Genomic DNA, 17,669 nt, shown 5'->3' with positions numbered 1-17,669 from the left:
AGGTGCAATGGAGTTGTCCCGCTAATAAATAATTTCAAAGAACAATAGTGGATCACACTGTTCCGTAAGTAGATTGGGGGTTGGGGGGGATCAGCCTCTTGTGAGAGACGGCGGGGTCACGGGATACTTTCAATATGTGGTATCCATGTAACGGACACTTGTGCAAAGGCCCGGGGGTGTGAGACACGAGCTGACAACGAGCTGAGCTGTGTTCGAGACCCCGCATCTGTCTGGAAATGTTAAATAAGCATGAAATTCCCCATAGAACTGAGTTGCTTTCAGTTCGAGACGCAGGGAAGGATTGATGTAGCCCCTGTTACTCTGCTCGTCTTGGGCAGCGGCGTGGCCTCGCGCTGCAAAGGTTGCTGGTTCGAATACCACGCCCACAATAGTAGCCTTGACTGAGTTGATCGAGTACGGCCTACCCTGCAGGATAACTGGGTAAATGAGTGTAAATTCGATTAATTTGGACTGAGGTGCCGCAAAGGCTAAATAAGTTGTGGAAAGGAGAGCAGACGCACAGGGGGCGTCGCACCGAGAGGTGTGGGGGTGTCGGGGGGGGGGGCTGAAGGTGAAGAAGCGCCGCTGCGATGCGGCGGTCTCGGAGAGCGAGTGGTGCTGATGCTGACAGCATCTTTTAGCCCCCCCCCCCCCCGCCTTCAGGTTTCGCTGGAGGCGCAGCAGCGCACAGCACAAGTTTCCGCGCGTCCACACGGAGCTCCTTCCCTGCAGGAGAGGACAGGGGACAGAGGAGCGCTTGGACGCCGAGGAGGAGTCGGAGGAGCCCGACAGTCCCGCGGCTCCGTTCGCTCCGGCCGGGTGTCGCGTGTCGGTCTCAGGTGTCGCGGTGCGGAGACCCTGCGAGTGGCACGAGAGCCACAGTAAGGAGTATCGCTTCTGCTGCTGATGATGATGATGTTGATGGTGACGACGACGATGATGGTGATGTAGAGGCAGCAGCGCGCGCGGCTCTCCGACTCCTCAGTCCGCCGTGGGAGGCGCGCGTCCCGCTCGCGTCCTCGCGCTTCTGCTCCTGGAGCTCCGGGGAGGGAGGACACGGCGCACATGGAGTAAACATGGTCATTTCCTAAAGTCAAGGTCGAGAGGTGCCACCGGGCAGCAGGTACGGCTTTCTCCCCCTCTATATTCATATTTATATTTATATTGGTATATCTCTGTTTCCGGTTGCGTACATGTGACCGCCGCTGGATTCGGGGTTTCTGCTCTTAATCATGTAGGACATGATCTGCATTCAAGTGTTGGAAAAACTACGTTTTCTTTTATTTTAAAAAATAAAATTTAAGCAGGAAGGAAAAGAAAGAAAGGTTTCCATCCGCCGCACCGGGGCCGCCGCCGCTCCTCGGAATTGCATTAAAGTTCAGAATGAAGACAAGTCCTCGCGCCTTCGCTCGCGGCGAGCTGCGATTTTCGCTCCAATTAACTCTCGGCGAACTCGCGAAGCGGTGCGAAGGTGCAGAGAAGCCGGCGCTGACGGTTCTCGTAGCGAGTGAGACGGAGGCGCCGAAGTTGCGAGGAAGCGAAGGTGCAGCTGGCGGCGCTTCTGACGGCGCGCACGTGACGACGACACGAGCGCTTCGCGCGACCGAGTTGCTGTCGCGTGAAGCGCGCGTGTCATCGCGTTGTGTGGTGCGACAATCGATCGCGCGCGGCGTTTTGCACGCGGTTTTTGTTTCAGCGGTGCGATTATTATGGATCGGATCGCGTTCGGGAATCGTGCGCCACGAGGGTGACTTTTTGGGAGGGGAAACACCGCGATGGGGGGTAAATGTGCGCGTGAAACACCGGCTGTCCACGACAAATAAGAACAAAGCCGCGCGAAGAGCCCGGCGGAGGAGCAGAACGCGGTAAAACCCCACAGTAAAATCGCACGAGGCGCACATGTCTGTCTGACCAGCTAATAACGAATAGTCCGTGATCGTGGGGGAAATAAGCGCTTTTCCTGCTCCAAACTGAACACTTACACGAACTCCTCGGCGTGTTACGCCCCAAAAAAAACTAAATTCAAATACCTTGTTTCACCTTAGGGCCCCATGAGAAATCACTGCTGGCGATTTCAATAGTTTACTGATGCTTAGTTTTGGTATCATGGACGGAATCAAGGCAGAAAATATTAATATAAAATATAAAATATTAATGGTGATTAATTTTTCACATCTGATGAGGGTCAGTTTCGTACCAGCGAGATAAAACATGTTATATGTTCATTTGCAGTGAAACAGTTACAAGGGAACAGAGGTTAATATATTAATAAACAATTAATATTGACAATAAGAATCATCCATCACTGACTCAAATATGCTCTGCCGCTTTTCCTTTTTGTTTTCTTCACTAAGATTAAAAATACCATCGCTGCTTTGAAATGTGTGTTGACAAATATGGAAATAAATTTTAAATGTTGTTTTTTTGTTTATCATAGAATTAATTTATATCCGTTAAAAATTCACAAGCACAAAAATTGAAATGATGACAAACATATTTTTTTTTTTCCCTGCAGTTTTTCCATTGAAAGGTTGGCAGCCTAATTTCCTGGCAGTTTAATTTCAAAATATATTTTAAAGATATTTTCATGCAACTTTTTTTTTTAATAGGGGGCCCTCATTTCCAGGAGGGTGACTATGGGAATTCTACTTGATGATTGTGGGAAATATTTTTCTTGGTTATGGAATTCTTCCTCATGGTTATGCAAATTGTTCCTGATGATTGGAATTCTTCCAGATGATTATGGGAATTCTTCATGATGATTATAGGCTCTTGTGTGCGTCACGTTCAGCCTGCAGGTCCAGTAGAGCCCGTGGGAGCGGCTGCAGTCGGCAGTCGAGGGAAAAGGAAGAAGCCCTTTTTGAGGAAATGAGCTCAGGTGTCAGAATTCCCCATATGCTCTGGCAATATGCAGGATTAAATGTGGTCTTTTAACGGTTCCCCTGGGCTCAAACCCAACGGCAGGGCTTGTGTGTGTGTGTGTGGGTGGGTGGGGGGGTGGGTGAAGTGCTGCCGGTGGCGGTAAAGTGTGTTTGCTGTCGGAGATGGAGGAGCTGACACGGCACTGCGGTCGGCACCAGATCGTACCCGTGTGCCGGTGCCGTAACCGATGCCACCTCAGAACCGCTCTCTCCAAAGTGACCTTCAATGTGGCTCTCGGTGCTCGAGACACCAATGCCATTCCTTCCTCCCAGTGTCACGCGTGTCACATGTTCCTACCGGGGGGAAGGAGACCCTTCCGGGCCGGCGCTGTGTGTCGACACCCAGAACGTCCAGCGTTCCAAGATGCTGGCAAACCCGTGAGAACATCTCGATGGGCATCGTCTCATATTTTCACTCGCCATTTTTCATACCGTTGAGTCACGCTGACTGTAGGTTGTTGCAGCTGCTGTGGAACTTCTGTGGATCTGGATGATTCTCACTGCTGGCGCAGCCTGCAGCTTTTACCCTCATAGCTCCGTACTGTACGCGAGCACCTCCTTCTCCTGCTGTGAACGATCATAACCGAGCTGTAACAGTTGGCTTCATATGGCCCAATGAGGCAAATTATTAAAACCCTATAGATCCACTTAGCGCTCTTATTACTAGTGTTTTGCAGCCCTTATCGGAGTTTCCCGCAGTCTCTTATAGAGGAGATGAGAAGCTCCACTGGTGCCACCCACATTCCTGAAGAGTGGTCCTCCACTGAGCTCTCAACTGTACGCCGCTTTAGAAGGTCCTCTTTCTGTTAGGTTTGCTCGAGGAGAGTCCTGCATTTGCGGTTCCCTGACGGTTCAGCACATTCGCCACATTCATGTGAGCTGCCTTTGAAGCCATTTGTCCATCGAGTGGCTGCCTGTGGTCCTCTGCACTCTAACTCCCAGGTGGGCAAGCCTCTTCGGAGCCGGTCGGCCCTTCAGCCACACTGCTTCTTACATTTATTTATTTAGCAGACGCTTTTCTCCACAGCACCTTCCAGTGAACTCTGTGTAGTGTTATGAGCCCGCACACCTTATTCACCATGGTGACTTACACTGCTAGATACACTGCTTATGATGGGTCACTCATCCATACATCAGTGGAACACACTCTCTCTGTCACTCGCACACTATGGGTGAACCTTCTTTGGACTGTGGGAGGAAACCAGAGCACCCGGAGGAAACCCACACAGACTGATTGGGTATCAAACCCATGTCCTCTCGCACCACCCAAGCACTGTGAGACAGCAACGCTACTCGCTGTGCCACCGTGCTGCTTCTTAGGTCCACCTTGGGATGCACAGTCCTGTCCTTCCCTTTAGCTCCGCACAGCTTCTCGCACCCACAGCGCAGCTCCTGGGCTGAACCAAGGAGCACCTTCAGCAACACAGTGGTCCACACATGCTAATCCACCAGATCTTATTCCTGCCAGGTATCAGTAGTCTCCGTAAGGAGTCCTCTCTCCATCGGGGGTACTGACCTCTTGCTGTCACTGCACTACTCAGTTGGCAGTACTGCGTTTTACCTTTTTTCACTAATCAGGAAACAGTCTGTTTCTGTACTATTTATTTATTCCAGTGGTGTTCCAGTGTCACGACTGTCTTATATGTGCTGCTTTAGCCTTGCAAAATAATTCCTTCTCTATCAATAAAGTTTATTTTTTGTCTGTCTACAGTATATGTCCGTGTGTCTTGCCTTTGGGGTCCTGTCTGACATTCACTTTTCCAGTTCCGCTGTGTTCGGCTCTGTTTGCTCTCACATGGTAAAGGCTCCTCTGCCAAGTTCTTTTCACTGATGTCTTTCTGGAATTGGATAGCCACAGCGGCTAATAGATTAACTTTGATTTTTACCACATTTCTACCTGCAGCGCCTAGGGTGGACTGTGGATCGTGACCATGACTGTGTGTGTGCATCTCAAATTGCTGCTCTCATCGTCTCTTTCTCTCCTGTATGAGTTGCACTGGACTCTCTGAGAGAGAGAGTGAGAGAGAGCTGAAAAACACTCTAAAAAAGTGAGCACATGTAACTGGCACCACAGTCAACTAATGTAGCTCCGAAGTACAAGTGCGAATAGAATATATGTGTGCAAGATGTGCAGGTGGAGAGGAGATGCATGGAGCGCAGAGAGGCACCGGGATCCACGAGAACATCCGCTTCCAGTTGGAGCAAATCCAGCATCATGTTTCTGGAGGCTCAAAAAGCTGGAGTATTGTGATTTTCTGTGCTGCAGTTGATTGCATTCATGTGTGCCATTGATATATACACTCACACACTCAGGCCTCTCTGGTTCCCCCCATGTGCGCTGTCAGCATTTGCTGGCTGTCGAAATCATGTGGAACCCCGAGCGGGGCTGTCCGAGTGTCTGATCGTGTGGGACATGGACGCCTCATCTGTACATGTACATTTATTGTCTGAAACTTTTCCCCTAAACTGCTTACACAGATTTCCCCATTTATGCAGCAGCTTAATTTTTACTGCGGGAATTCAGGGACAGTACCTTGATCAAGGGTACTTCAGCAGGAGGTGGAATTAAAACCTGATTCTACTTGGTGCAAACTGGCAGCTTTAACCACTACGCCACCTGCTGCCAGTAGGGCACAGATGGGGAAACAATGCTGTACCTTTACCTGGTATTCTTTACCCTTGTCTGCATGGTATCCCCCCCCCCCCAGCCGGAGACAACACTGAGAAGACATCATTACTTTTTTTTTTTTTTTTTTTTTTTTTTTTTTTTTTTTTAGCAAACCGTATTTATTCCCCAAACTTACATTTCAAAGTTTGCGTGGATCCTCTGTTATCGTGATTTTTATCACACTTCACATCATCTTAACTGATGCGGTTAGGGAATTGTGAGATGTTGGCTGCCGGAGTGATGCTCGCCTCCAGGTGTGTGTGTGTGTGTGTGTGTTATTTGGTGCCATATTGCATTTGCGAGCATTTTACACTTCCCTGCTGTGTCCGAAGAGCCGCCTCATTGCGGGTGAAACAGCTGCTCTTCATGCGTCCCTTTGTTCTCCGGGCTGCGCTGGACATTGCTGTGGTCCCTCTTATTACCTCTGATTTCATGGTCAGATGACGACACTCGCGGTGAATTTGAGATCCTTCCGTTTGTGCGAGAGGAAGTCCGTAGGGGGCTCTGGGGCCTGCAGACGGGCTCTCGGAAATGGTCACATTTCCCTTGAAATGGAGAAAAAAGGTCCCTGGGTGGCTTGCCTTTTGCGATTTTCTGTTGCTTTTCATTAATCCAGATCAAGTCGTTCCATACACGTTTAAAGCATTTAAAGCAGCATCAGTTGAAATGATTTATTATAACGGGGTTATAGAACTATTACGGACCATCAACACAACAATAATAGCCTGTAAGTACAATGAACGCATTTTTCTTCACTCGTCTACTTTCAAAAAGGTGTTTTTCGCGGCATGAACATCACCCGTGTTTCTACATCCAGCTGTTAATGGGTTACACCAGTTACAGCTCGTGTCTAGTGTTTGTGAGGGAGGGTCTTTGAACAGCAAGAACGTGACAGGTTGCAAGTTTACGGTGCAAATCACTCAACAATCAGCATTAAATAGTCATTTCTGGGGACAATGTATTTTTATTTTATTTTAATGTAGCTTAAAATTAAAAGAAAATGCTACAAAAGTTTTACAGCTAATTTAAAAAAAAAAAAAAAAAAAGAAATTGTGATTATGGTTGAGACTTTTACAGAACATGTCCTGTAAATAAATGGAGTTAAATCACTATTGTTACACTTTCAATTTGCATTACTATACAATCAAAGTGACCAGATGCTGATGAATGTTGCAGGAATGGTGTGTGTGTGTGTGTGTGTGTGTGTGTGTGTGGGTGTGTGTGGTTCTACTCCTACAGTAGACTGCTGTCCTGTACACAGTGTTTCCTGCATCATGCTCTGCTTTTTCAGGATAGGCTCTGGGACACAGCATCCCTGCACAGGATGAGCTGTTGGAGAAAAATGAAACAAAGTCTTAGAGAGAATTTTTTTTAAAATTAATTCTAGCTTCAACAGAGGTTATTACAGAACTTAACCCGTGAAGAAGTCGAGGGCTGCCTGTAGTTTTAAGCTTTTATTGACTGTGATGTCATGTTCGGATTTATGAACAAATCGAATTGTGAACATACTTCCGCACCCAGATGTGTTTCTAGGTTGAGGAGACAAAGTGTGCAGATTTAAAAAAAAGAAAAGAAAAGGGAATATGCGTAAAACTAGAGTCACATGAGAAATTGATGAGTTTTGTTCGTCTTTACCATTCGGAATTCTGAACATGAGCTGGAGACACATGAGGGGGAAGCGGAGCTTTTGGTGGAAGCGAATTGATCCAGTGGGGTTCACTTTGCTTTAGGGTTGCCCTGCTGTTAGTGCCGAGCGGGGCCTCATTAGCATAAGTAACCATATGGATCAGCGAGAGATTTGCTGGAATAACAGCGGCACTAATTCCGAACACACTGTTAGTGTGTGTTACAGTCGCGGGGGGACGGCGTTCACGGCACTCCAGTAACTGGGGACGAGTTGAAGAACTGCAGTGATTTCTTTCTTAAAAGATATGCAAAATCAGCGGCGCAAATACCGCCATGAAGCAGACGGCAAAAACAGCCAAAGATTGTGTTCTAAAGAAAAGGTCATGTTGGGCTATTTTGTCATTTCCCTCTGCAAATGAAATTGACACACTTCACAGGAACCCATGGCGTGTATGAATTATAATTTGTGCCACAAATTGTCTGCTTATCTCTGAGATGATGCCTAACATGAATTTATCCTAAGAAAGTGAAAACGAAATACTGCGTTTTTAATTTAATGATTCAGATTTATTAATAAATACAGTACGTACATATATACACAAAACCTTGGTCACTTTCTCTATTATCTTATTTTTTGGCATAAATGGAATTGCTCCAGTTTAAAAAAAAAAAAAAAAAAGAAAAAAAAAAAACACCCAGCTGTACAAATGGGTAAGTAATTGTAAGTAGTTTAACATTGTGAGTCGTTTTGGAGAAAAGTGTCGGCTAAATGAATAAATTTAATTGCTAAAATTTGCTGTTTGGTCGTTCATGGTTCATAGAGGATAAGATATACACTCTCTCTCGCTCTCTCTCTCGCTCTCTCTCTCTCTAGAGTATGGGATGGGCATGTCCTGGGGTCTCCATAAGGATGCATCCCCAAAAGACGGCTCTTTCCCATTCCCTTCCTGATCATGTTTGCACGTCCCACAATATTGCCGTAATTCTCCGTAATTACAGTGAGCCACTAATTTCTAATCCGGAGTCTCGCGGGGATTACGGGCTCTTCATTGATATTCACTTCCATGTCCCATGTGGAAATTTGATTTTGCAGGCATTTAATTCTGATCCTCCCCCCGCCCCCCCCCCCCCATCCGTCATCACTGTGGGAGTGAGTCACAGGTCTCGTTGGGGTGTCACATAAACACAGGCCCACTCTTTCATGGTCGGGTTTGCTTTCAAATTGGACCGGAAAGAAAAAATCAAGAGACGTCATAGCGATGTTGAACCTTATCCGCGGTTGAAACGGAAGGATCCGCTCGCTCTCTTGCTTTGTCTTCACTCTGCTTTTTCCCACACTTCATGTGCCCTTTCACACAGACGGAAAGGAGTGCCTTCCCACACCTGTGTGACGCATGTTTGTTTTCGTCGCCACGGCGCCTTCGGAATTGTTTTATTCCTTCCCTATTTCATTCCTCGTCTGCAGCTGAACGCCTTGAGCGCTTTGGGCCGTAGGCGCAGCCGGGTGTCTTTATTGGGGTGAAAAGGGCGCCGAACGGCACGACGGCAGGGCCCTCCCTGCACCTGTCCCGCCCCATGTTCGCTGCTGACATTTTCTCCGAAATTTCAGGTACTACGGACCATTAATTATCACATGCGACTTAGGAAAATCTTTCTAGGAATTGGTCCTTTGATGCAGAAAAGCAGCTGTCACTGCTATTTTACTCATAAATGTAATTTTAGCTGTGATTACATTCCTGAGGGTTTTGCCACCAATTATCATCACTCTGATTTTACTCTTGCTTCCCTCATCGTGAGCGAGCGCCGCTTTGCATTAACGCTGGCCCACAGAGGAATTATTGACTTTTATAAATGTTCAAAGAGTGTGATGTTAGAGGTGTGTCCCGCTGCGCTGACTGTGGGAAGGAGGCCGACCATTGAGTTGTTAGAACTTCTATTCCCCGTTTTCATTTCGAGAAACCAAAATCCACATTCGGTCCCTTATGTTTAAGGGAAGCTGCGTTTTTTTAGTGTTTTTGGAATTTTACATTTACATGTATTCATCTAGCAGGAGCTTTTCTCCAAAGCGACTTCCAACGAACTCTATGTAGTGCTGTCAGCCCAAGCGACGTACATCTCGGAGAAATAAAATTTGTACATTACGTTAGGACAAAGGGACATAGTTGCAGACGTGTGATTCTTAAGTAAACCTAGTTTGTTTCTTCCCACTTTATGCACCGATGCTCATCGCACGAGAAGGTGCGTAAAACGCAGAATAGACGATTCCTGATCACCTTCCTACAAATTTTTTTTTAAGAAAAAAGTTGTTTTCGTATTTGTTTTACAAGTCGTAACATCAGCCTTGGTATTACTGCAAGAGCGTTCGATGCATCTTTTTAATTTTTTGGTGAAGCTGTGTCCCCTTTCTTACGCTCTGGGCTTCCTGGATGGACTCTGAGACCCGACACTGAGCAAGGGGGTTTTGATGATGGGTACAGTAGATGAATGAAAATATCGCAGTAAAAGACAAGCTAGAAATAATCTCTGTTACAAATATTATAAAAAATGTCTTATCTTTGTGATGCACAAAAATAATTTTAATTCTGGTGTTGTAATTCATTTCTGGTGACATTTTTAATGTGTACATTGATTTTTTTTTTTAATAATAATCGTAATTTGACTCCCTCGCAATGGGAATTTGCCGAAAAAAGTGATCTCAAGTAAGAAATTAACCCCTTTTTGTCTCATGCGTCTGACGTTGTGAACTGTCACCATAATGAGTTCTGTACTTTCTAATCGGTCATTTCCGCCATACACTTGTTGCAAAATGTGTTATTTCTGCTTCTTATGCAAACACAGCAGAGAATACATTCATTTTTCATGCATTTTGTCACCTTGTGAAGAACCTAATGATGAATTTCAAATCTTGTAACTGGGAAGCTAAAACGAAAATGTATTTACATTCTGAATGCAAATTAATTTCTGCAAAGACTGGAGTTTTTATTGACGCGAAGTATTCGCAATTGGTCAATATAAGAATATTACTGTACGTAATTTACAATACATTTTAATATATAAAATTTAGTTTAATGTGGTATTTTGATTAGCATGGATTTGCCAGTGCTGTCTGAGCTGCTGTATGTCTGTATTTGTGCATCCACTGAAAGAGCTGGACAGAAAATTATAAGCCTTTCACGTCTCCTTATATTTTGCCTTTTACTTCTGGAATGTGCATGAGTATAAATGCACGGTTCTATATGTAATAGGGACATTCGGGTGTTCATCAGCATGCTCATCAGCTGTGCAAAAACAAACAGGTAGAGCTCATTAATAGCAGCACTGCTTTTCTTTAATAACACCCATCATGCAGGAAGCCAATAAGTGGCTCTTGCAAATGTCAGAGAGGTGTGATGAAATTACAGACAGCACCTGGCCCATGTCTCTGACAACACGAGCGTCTCAATCTCATTCATATTCTGCCTGGCTGTTTGTTTTAGTGCGTTTTGCAGGAAATAGGGATCATCTGAGAGCTGTGTCTTGGCCCCTTTGGATTCTTGTGAGACTGCTGATGTCACGACACCTTGGGGGACAGGGAGGCTCTCAATAAGGAACAAGTCAGTACGTGATGTACACATAAATGCCTAGGGGGACGTAGGTGTACAGTGCTCTTTGTTTTTGCCACTCTATATGTACAGTAAATAAATACAGAATTTGGTCAGCTCCTCACCAAAAACCCAGTATTAGATAAAGTCCAAGTAGACAAATAACAATGGCCAGACATTCTACCTTAGAACGTAGAAACGCGGTCAAACATCCCCAGACCATCGCACTGCCACCACTATACTTGAGTAACAAAGGTTTGGTTTTTGGCTGATGTAATGGGGCCCGTATCATCCAGAATCTTTCACTTTTGGTTCATCAGTCCTCACAACACTCTCCCAGCAGTCTTCCAGCCAGGTGCTGTTGAGCAGGTTGGAAGTGAACTTTAACATTATTTGTAGCGAGCAGCGGTTTGTGATGTATCCCCGTTTTGCGCAGCGTCTTTCTTACTGCGGAGCCACGAATGGGGGTTTCAGCTGCACTTCCCTGCATGATGTTCTTGACTTTCTCCTTAAGCTCATTTATGATTTTTTGCCTTGTTCAAGGAGAGATTTTGGCAGGACGGCCACTTCCCATGTTCCAAACTTCCAAACCTCCATGTGATCAGTGCAGCTCAGGCTGCGGTTCGGCTGAGGTTCAAAGCCCCAAGGTGATGTTTCTTGTGACCGTTTTAGAATTGTGGATACATTATCTTTTAGCAATTACACACATCACTGAATAACAGTATTAATGTGGTAGTTTCATGAATTTCAAAAAACTCATTACTTTTGTGTTCGTTACAGATGCACTGTGAATCAGTATAGTGTTAGATACAAATTGTAAGCATTCATAAAATATAGGACTACATGTAAATATGTAACACTATATATATGGTGTCCATCCATCCATCCAGTTTACTTTGGGATAACAGAAACACGTGATGGAAGCTCATCTGCAGAGTGAAAATATTTCACACCCTATCAGGTCACTGTCTGCCAGCAGTGGCGGAGACATCTGAATGCAGACTGTACCACTGGGAAAAGATTATTTTCAGTCTGACTTTTTGATGGATTTTCCATTTGCAGCTGCTAATTGGTTGCACTGATGTTGTGTTTTAGTGCCATGTGTGTTTTTGAACTTTTGGAATGAGTGTGCAAAATAATAGTACAAATATCAAATGGCAGATTGTCACTACTTCTAGAATCATTTTTTGTTAATCATTTTCCTGTTGATGCCCAGATTAAAAATAATAACATTAGTAAATCTTTAATGTATTTTTTTTAATGTCAAGTGGTACACTTAATATTAACAGCTGGCAATTATTATCAGTAGGAGGAAAAAGATTTTATTTGTATGAACGTGTATCTCGCTGATGATGAAGGAAAATGGGCTGTTTGGTGCGCACTGTATAATTTGATAATTACAATGCAGCTGTTTTATGGGAGCCACAGTATCTGTAGCGTTATTTGCATGTAAACAGGAAACATTGTGTTCAGGTGAAATGCAGAAGGCCAATAATAGAGACCTGTGTCCAGCGCACAACAGCGACTTCTTCATAAAGCTCATCCTGCAGAACAGCCTTTGGTGCAGTTGGGGTATAAATCCTAGTACAGTCGTTGCCTTACAGGGCAGCACACTGTGATGAAGAGCTCGGTTGCTTGGTAAGTGGTCCTAGGAGCGGCAGTGGGGCAGAGTAGTTAACGCTCCCATCCTCTGTTACACCGCTGAATGTTTCAAGTTCTGCGCTCACACTGAGCGACACGCACAGCTGTCAGTGGAACAGGTAAGATGCCATCGGGTGCGACAGGTCAGCGTGTAAGCGGGAAAGATGGGGCAGGGCTGTGCTCTGGATGTCATACGGGCCTCTCAGAACCATGTTCTCCTCTCTCGTCCTTTTCCGTCTTTTTTATTCTTATCACAAAGCCGGACGGCGTGCCAACGGGCCAGCAGGCGTTTATTCGCCTTGGCGGCTCATGTTGGATGTGCTGTGAAAGTCAGCGGCAGCCCAGGTGACAGCTGTGGGGCATGTCTGAGCGGCACGAGAGCCAATTACCCGCCGGCTGCCCAGTGGCTTGTGTGGGACGGAGGAGGACGGAGCCCATCGGCTGGCCCTCCTATGGAACGGCATCGTTTCTGCTTGAGCAGGCGGTCGACACACGGTCCCGCATTCTTAATAAATCACATCCTCGCTGTCGTCCATCGCTGTCATCGATCTCGCTATGCACCGCATCCATTAGCAGCTCTTTTTTTGGAGGGTCTTTCTCTCATTAGTTGCGCTACACACCGCCACACTCCCGTATTGTTCCATTTTAGCACGAGGCTGTGAATATGGGAGCCGCTACAGAATTTGAGATATCCCTTAATAACTCGTTCTGCGCTCAGACACCATGAACGCTTTGCCGAAAGAACTCGTAATGCGTTCCAGTGCAAATTCTGCTTACGATACGCCCCCAGGGCTCGGTCAGGAATTGGGTTTAGCTTGGGCAGGTGATGTTTTATGCAGCGGATTCAGGTGGCCCAGAGTCAGGCCCTTCCCCTCCATCCTGGATGTCAGTGTGCCTCTGAAGACAGAAATTAGTGCGCAAGTAAAACCTTGTTATAAATTGCAGGTGATGGCAAGATGAGGCATGTGCAGAAATAACGGCAAATTAGCCTGTCAGATCAACTCACAAGAGAATGGACTGAAATCAGGAAGGCTATTGAATGCGTATTGTTATTGTTTGCAAATTACCGCTTTGTTTCAATGCTTCCGTGCACACACCTCTGTTAAATTTCCACTGGACTCCTCATAATTAGATTATTTTTTGCCTCCCTTATTAATGCAAGCTCTGCTGGTTCCGTCTGAATAGCTTTGTGCATTTTTCCTTGAATGAACCTACCCAAATTAATGTGCCACTCAGCCTAAAGTGTCACTTTACATTTATTCACTTAGCAGATGCTTTTCTCCAAAGCAACTTATACCAAACACTATGTAGTGTTACCAGCCCACACACCTTACTCACAAAGGTGACTTACACTGGGTCACTCATCCATACATCAGTGGAACACACTCCCTCTGTCACTCACACACTATGGGGGAACCTGAACAATAAGTCTTTGGAGTGTGGGAAGAAACCAGAGCACCCAGAGAAAATCCACACAGACACAGGGAGAACATGCAAACTCCACACAGACTGAGTGGGGATCAAACCCACCGTCTCTCACCACCGAGGTGCTGTGAGACAGCAATGCTACTCACTGTGCCACTATGCTGCCCGGGTGTCTTATTTTATTTTTTAGGTTTTAGCGTGCATTTTTATTTTAGTTTTCTAGATCTCTTATATTCATACAGCAAGCTGATGATTAACTATATACAGAGTCTTGTGTAGGAGCATCTACTATACAGATATCCGTTGATATCTGAAAATAATCCAGTTTAGAAACCATTACAGATATCTAATTTTCGGATTCCAAGAGCCTATTTCTCACTGTTACTAAATGGAAAAAAAAAATGCTTTCCCAGCCACCCAAACCAACTCACCCAAATATGACTGCATAATGTCCATGTAATGACACTGGCCTTTACTGTGCTGCGGGGACAGACTGAGGACACGAACATGGAGCTTTATCTCACTGCCGCTACAGTACCTGTCAACCCATGATTCAGGCATGATTATCGAACACGTGATGATTACATTAATAAGAAATGGATATGTTTCTAGGCAGCACATTTCAGAAACAAATCATGCTTTCCTCATTATGTATTGTCATTTAGCTGACACTTTTCTTCAAAGCATCTTATGATTATTTACCCCTTTGTAGAGCTGGGCAGTTCTTGCTGGAGCACTTTTAGAGTAAGTATATTTTTCAAGGGTACTACAGGTGGAGGTGAGATTTGAACCTACAACCATTCAATCTAACAGCAGTAACTCAAACCACTACACTACCAGTTGTCCTCTACTAGGCCCTATGATGAGACTGGTACCGTTGGAGCATCTGGACCAGCGTATTAGTCCTAACGCCACTGTGCCAAGATCCAGCATTGACGGAAGAGGCTTAGCTTGGACTTACCTCCTAGTGAGGTGCCTCACAGACGCTCCTGTGGATTCACTACATTTCCCATAATGCAACACTCTCACATTCCTCACACACCAACAGACCGAGAGATCTGGAGGCGGGAACATGAATCATGTCATGATCATAAAACACTTGATAAAGTAAATAAATGGGTATACTTGTAGGCAGTGAGTTTCGGGATCGAATTGTGTTTTCTTGTAAATTGCTGTACATCGTCTTGCGCGACGTGGGACTTATAAAGGTTTTTTTTTTTGGACAGGCTTCGGGTGAATTTCCTCAAGTTGACGTGTCCTTCGGCGAATCGAAAATTGGGTGTCAAAAAAGCCGTTATATGGAAATTTGGGGCTGCCTGCATTTTCCAGTACGACAACTCTTTTTCAGTGAGAGGAACTGAAAGCGTAAAGTGCTGCTGGTGAGAACGTGGCAGTCAGTGCGTCCTGCGCAAACTTGTCAAGTCACTGTGCATTCAGTTGGAAAGTAAACAGGGGGTTATACTTATAATATTCGTAGAAAATTCAGCTCGGGTTGGCCCTCTCCTCTGTCTCCTTTCTTCGGAGCTTTTCTCGCACCTTCCCTGATGTTTACGGCCCAATTTCTCTTATTTCTAAGCGTATACAGTATGGTGTACAAACACATGTATATACAGTATCCAGTGTGTTCTCTTTCGATCACTGTATTCTCACCATGAACAATGTATTTCCCCCCTCTGCCCTCGACCGAACTGCCCCTCATTTCTATCCGGGCGCGAAGAAAAGCACTCGAATTACGTCTGGTTACTCATTCTTTGAGATGTGTAATGGAAGAGAAGCGTAGGTAAAATGTATGAGGAAGACACAAAAGTCACGCAAAGTGAATGAAGACACGAGAGCGGGTCGGGCCCCACTTTGAGAATCTAGACAGCTGTAAAATGAAGGAAACGACTCTTTCGATAAGTATTTTAACGCGCATCTCTCCAGAGGTACATTCACGCCCGTGGCTAATTAAAACGGGCACATAATCACCTGTCAGATCCTGCCTGTGCTTGATGTGAGATATGAATTTCGTGAGGACCCTAAAAATAGCCGTCATCCGCAGACTCCTTTCCTCACCTTTTGTGAAACAACCTGCGCCCGGGACCCGCGCCGGCACCTTTCCCGCCGCTTTTTTGGCAGCTGAGTGACATGGGCCCCTCTTGCCGACTGACAGCACAAACCGAACCTCAAAATCACTCATCTGTCCAGCCGGTACAAACGACAGAACGTTGTGTTACCGTCCGTGTGGCCGGACAGCAGCAGCCCTCGTGGGAGTCGAACCTGTAACTTTGTGGCTAAGAGGCGGCGCTCAGATCCACTTGTCTACCTGCCTTTGTTAAATATTGTAAGAATATCACTCTGCATTTATAATTCTAGGGTGAGGTGTTGATGCCCAGCATGGGTGCGGCTCCTCATTACTCTATTAAGTGTGTGGCGGCAATTCTTCAAAGCAGCGTAAGCCCTACCACGGTAAAGGAGCATGAAGTGCGGAACAGTGGCACTACGCACCGTGGCTGTGCACAGCGTCACGTACTTATACTCTGCAGGCCACACATTCAAGTGAAGCCCCTTCTGTTTTACCCTACAAAAACATATTTAGCCTGGTTCGCTGTGGTAAAGCACTGTGGGATAGGGTTAGGGTTAGGGTTAGGGTGAGGGTGAGGGTAGTGTCAGCAGAACAAGTGATGTTCGGCAGTCCGATGCAGCGGAGGGTCTTTCCGCGAGAGTTCGGACTTATGAGCAAATGTAATTCGTACCCGAAAAGTGGCACGAGGAGCTGTCAGCACGAACTTATGAGAAACACCTCTGATATTTCAGTTCACAACACATGCCCTGGTGACTTTGTGTGATTTCATTTAACATTCTTTTAATGCAAATAAAAGTAACTGAGCAGAGAGCGGCTGTGAGCGTTATGAGTGATGGCGGCAATTACGAGAATTACGTTGTTAGGCAGAGTTATGAAGAAAAATGTTATTAAGTTATATAGTGCATTTGAAAGCAGCTTCTTAAGAAGACTTTATAGCGCGTTTCATGGAGCCTTGCGGTTTGGTGAAAACTCTTCTGTGGAATCAATGTTGAGACCCTGTCTTTGAACCTTAGGCTCTGAGCTACAGGGATCTTCTCTGTATGTTGGACTGATGTTGGTAAAGGTCCAGCAATGACTTGTGCAAAGAAATCGCTCAGACCACGCAGGGCAACCGAGGATGCGGCCGTCGCTCCATCGGACCACACGGCCAAACACGGCAAAAATATATCTCCGTGTTCCCTTTATCGATTTTAGATGTGTGTTATTGCTGAGCTCATTGTTATTCCTGTAGGGCAAAGTGTCAAGCTGAACATGAACGGTGGTGCGTTGGAAACTTGCACAGAGCAATGGTATCTACATAGATGAGATGTTTTTTCTTCTGATGCCTTTTAAAAAATGAGATGACTGCTCACAGCGATGAAGTCAGACTGTTAAAATAAACCGAAGACACAGCCCCTGTCGGTTAACTTAGGGAATACCGTACAACACATGAGAGGTGTTGCTTTGATCAGGCCACGTTCATCCGGAACTGATGTGAGAGGACTGAACTACAAATTAAAATGACCAAAACAAGTTAGTGATGCCAGAAGAAATGAATTCTCTTAAGCATTAATAATGAAATGGTGGAAACAGCAGAACAGTTTCATTAGGTTTATTTATTTCCCCAAAGTGACTTGCACTGATTTACCCATTTTTACAGCAGGAATGGGATCCAGACCTGGGTCCTTTGAGTGCAAAACCACTATGCCTCCTGCTGGCGAATTTCAGTGCTAAACTTTGTTGTTTACAACAGATGTGCCCTT

The 17,669-nt window shown here is 45.5% G+C and overlaps 1 protein-coding gene across 1 annotated transcript in view; it reads left to right on the top strand.

The window, feature by feature from the left end:
• The first annotated feature begins 717 nt into the window (after positions 1 to 717).
• Positions 718 to 17,669, top strand: part of LOC108942556 (chemokine-like protein TAFA-2) — a 34,187-nt gene continuing 17,235 nt past the window's right edge. The window contains exon 1 of the mRNA XM_018765975.2: positions 718 to 1,123. The gene's annotated coding sequence lies outside the window, so the exon portion shown is untranslated. The remainder of the gene's footprint in view (positions 1,124 to 17,669) is intronic.

Source organism: Scleropages formosus, chromosome 5 (assembly GCF_900964775.1).
Source record: "Scleropages formosus chromosome 5, fSclFor1.1, whole genome shotgun sequence".
NCBI lineage: Eukaryota > Metazoa > Chordata > Actinopteri > Osteoglossiformes > Osteoglossidae > Scleropages > Scleropages formosus.
The sequence above is the reverse complement of the archived record's forward strand: the minus strand, read 5'-3'. Positions and strand labels throughout refer to the sequence as shown.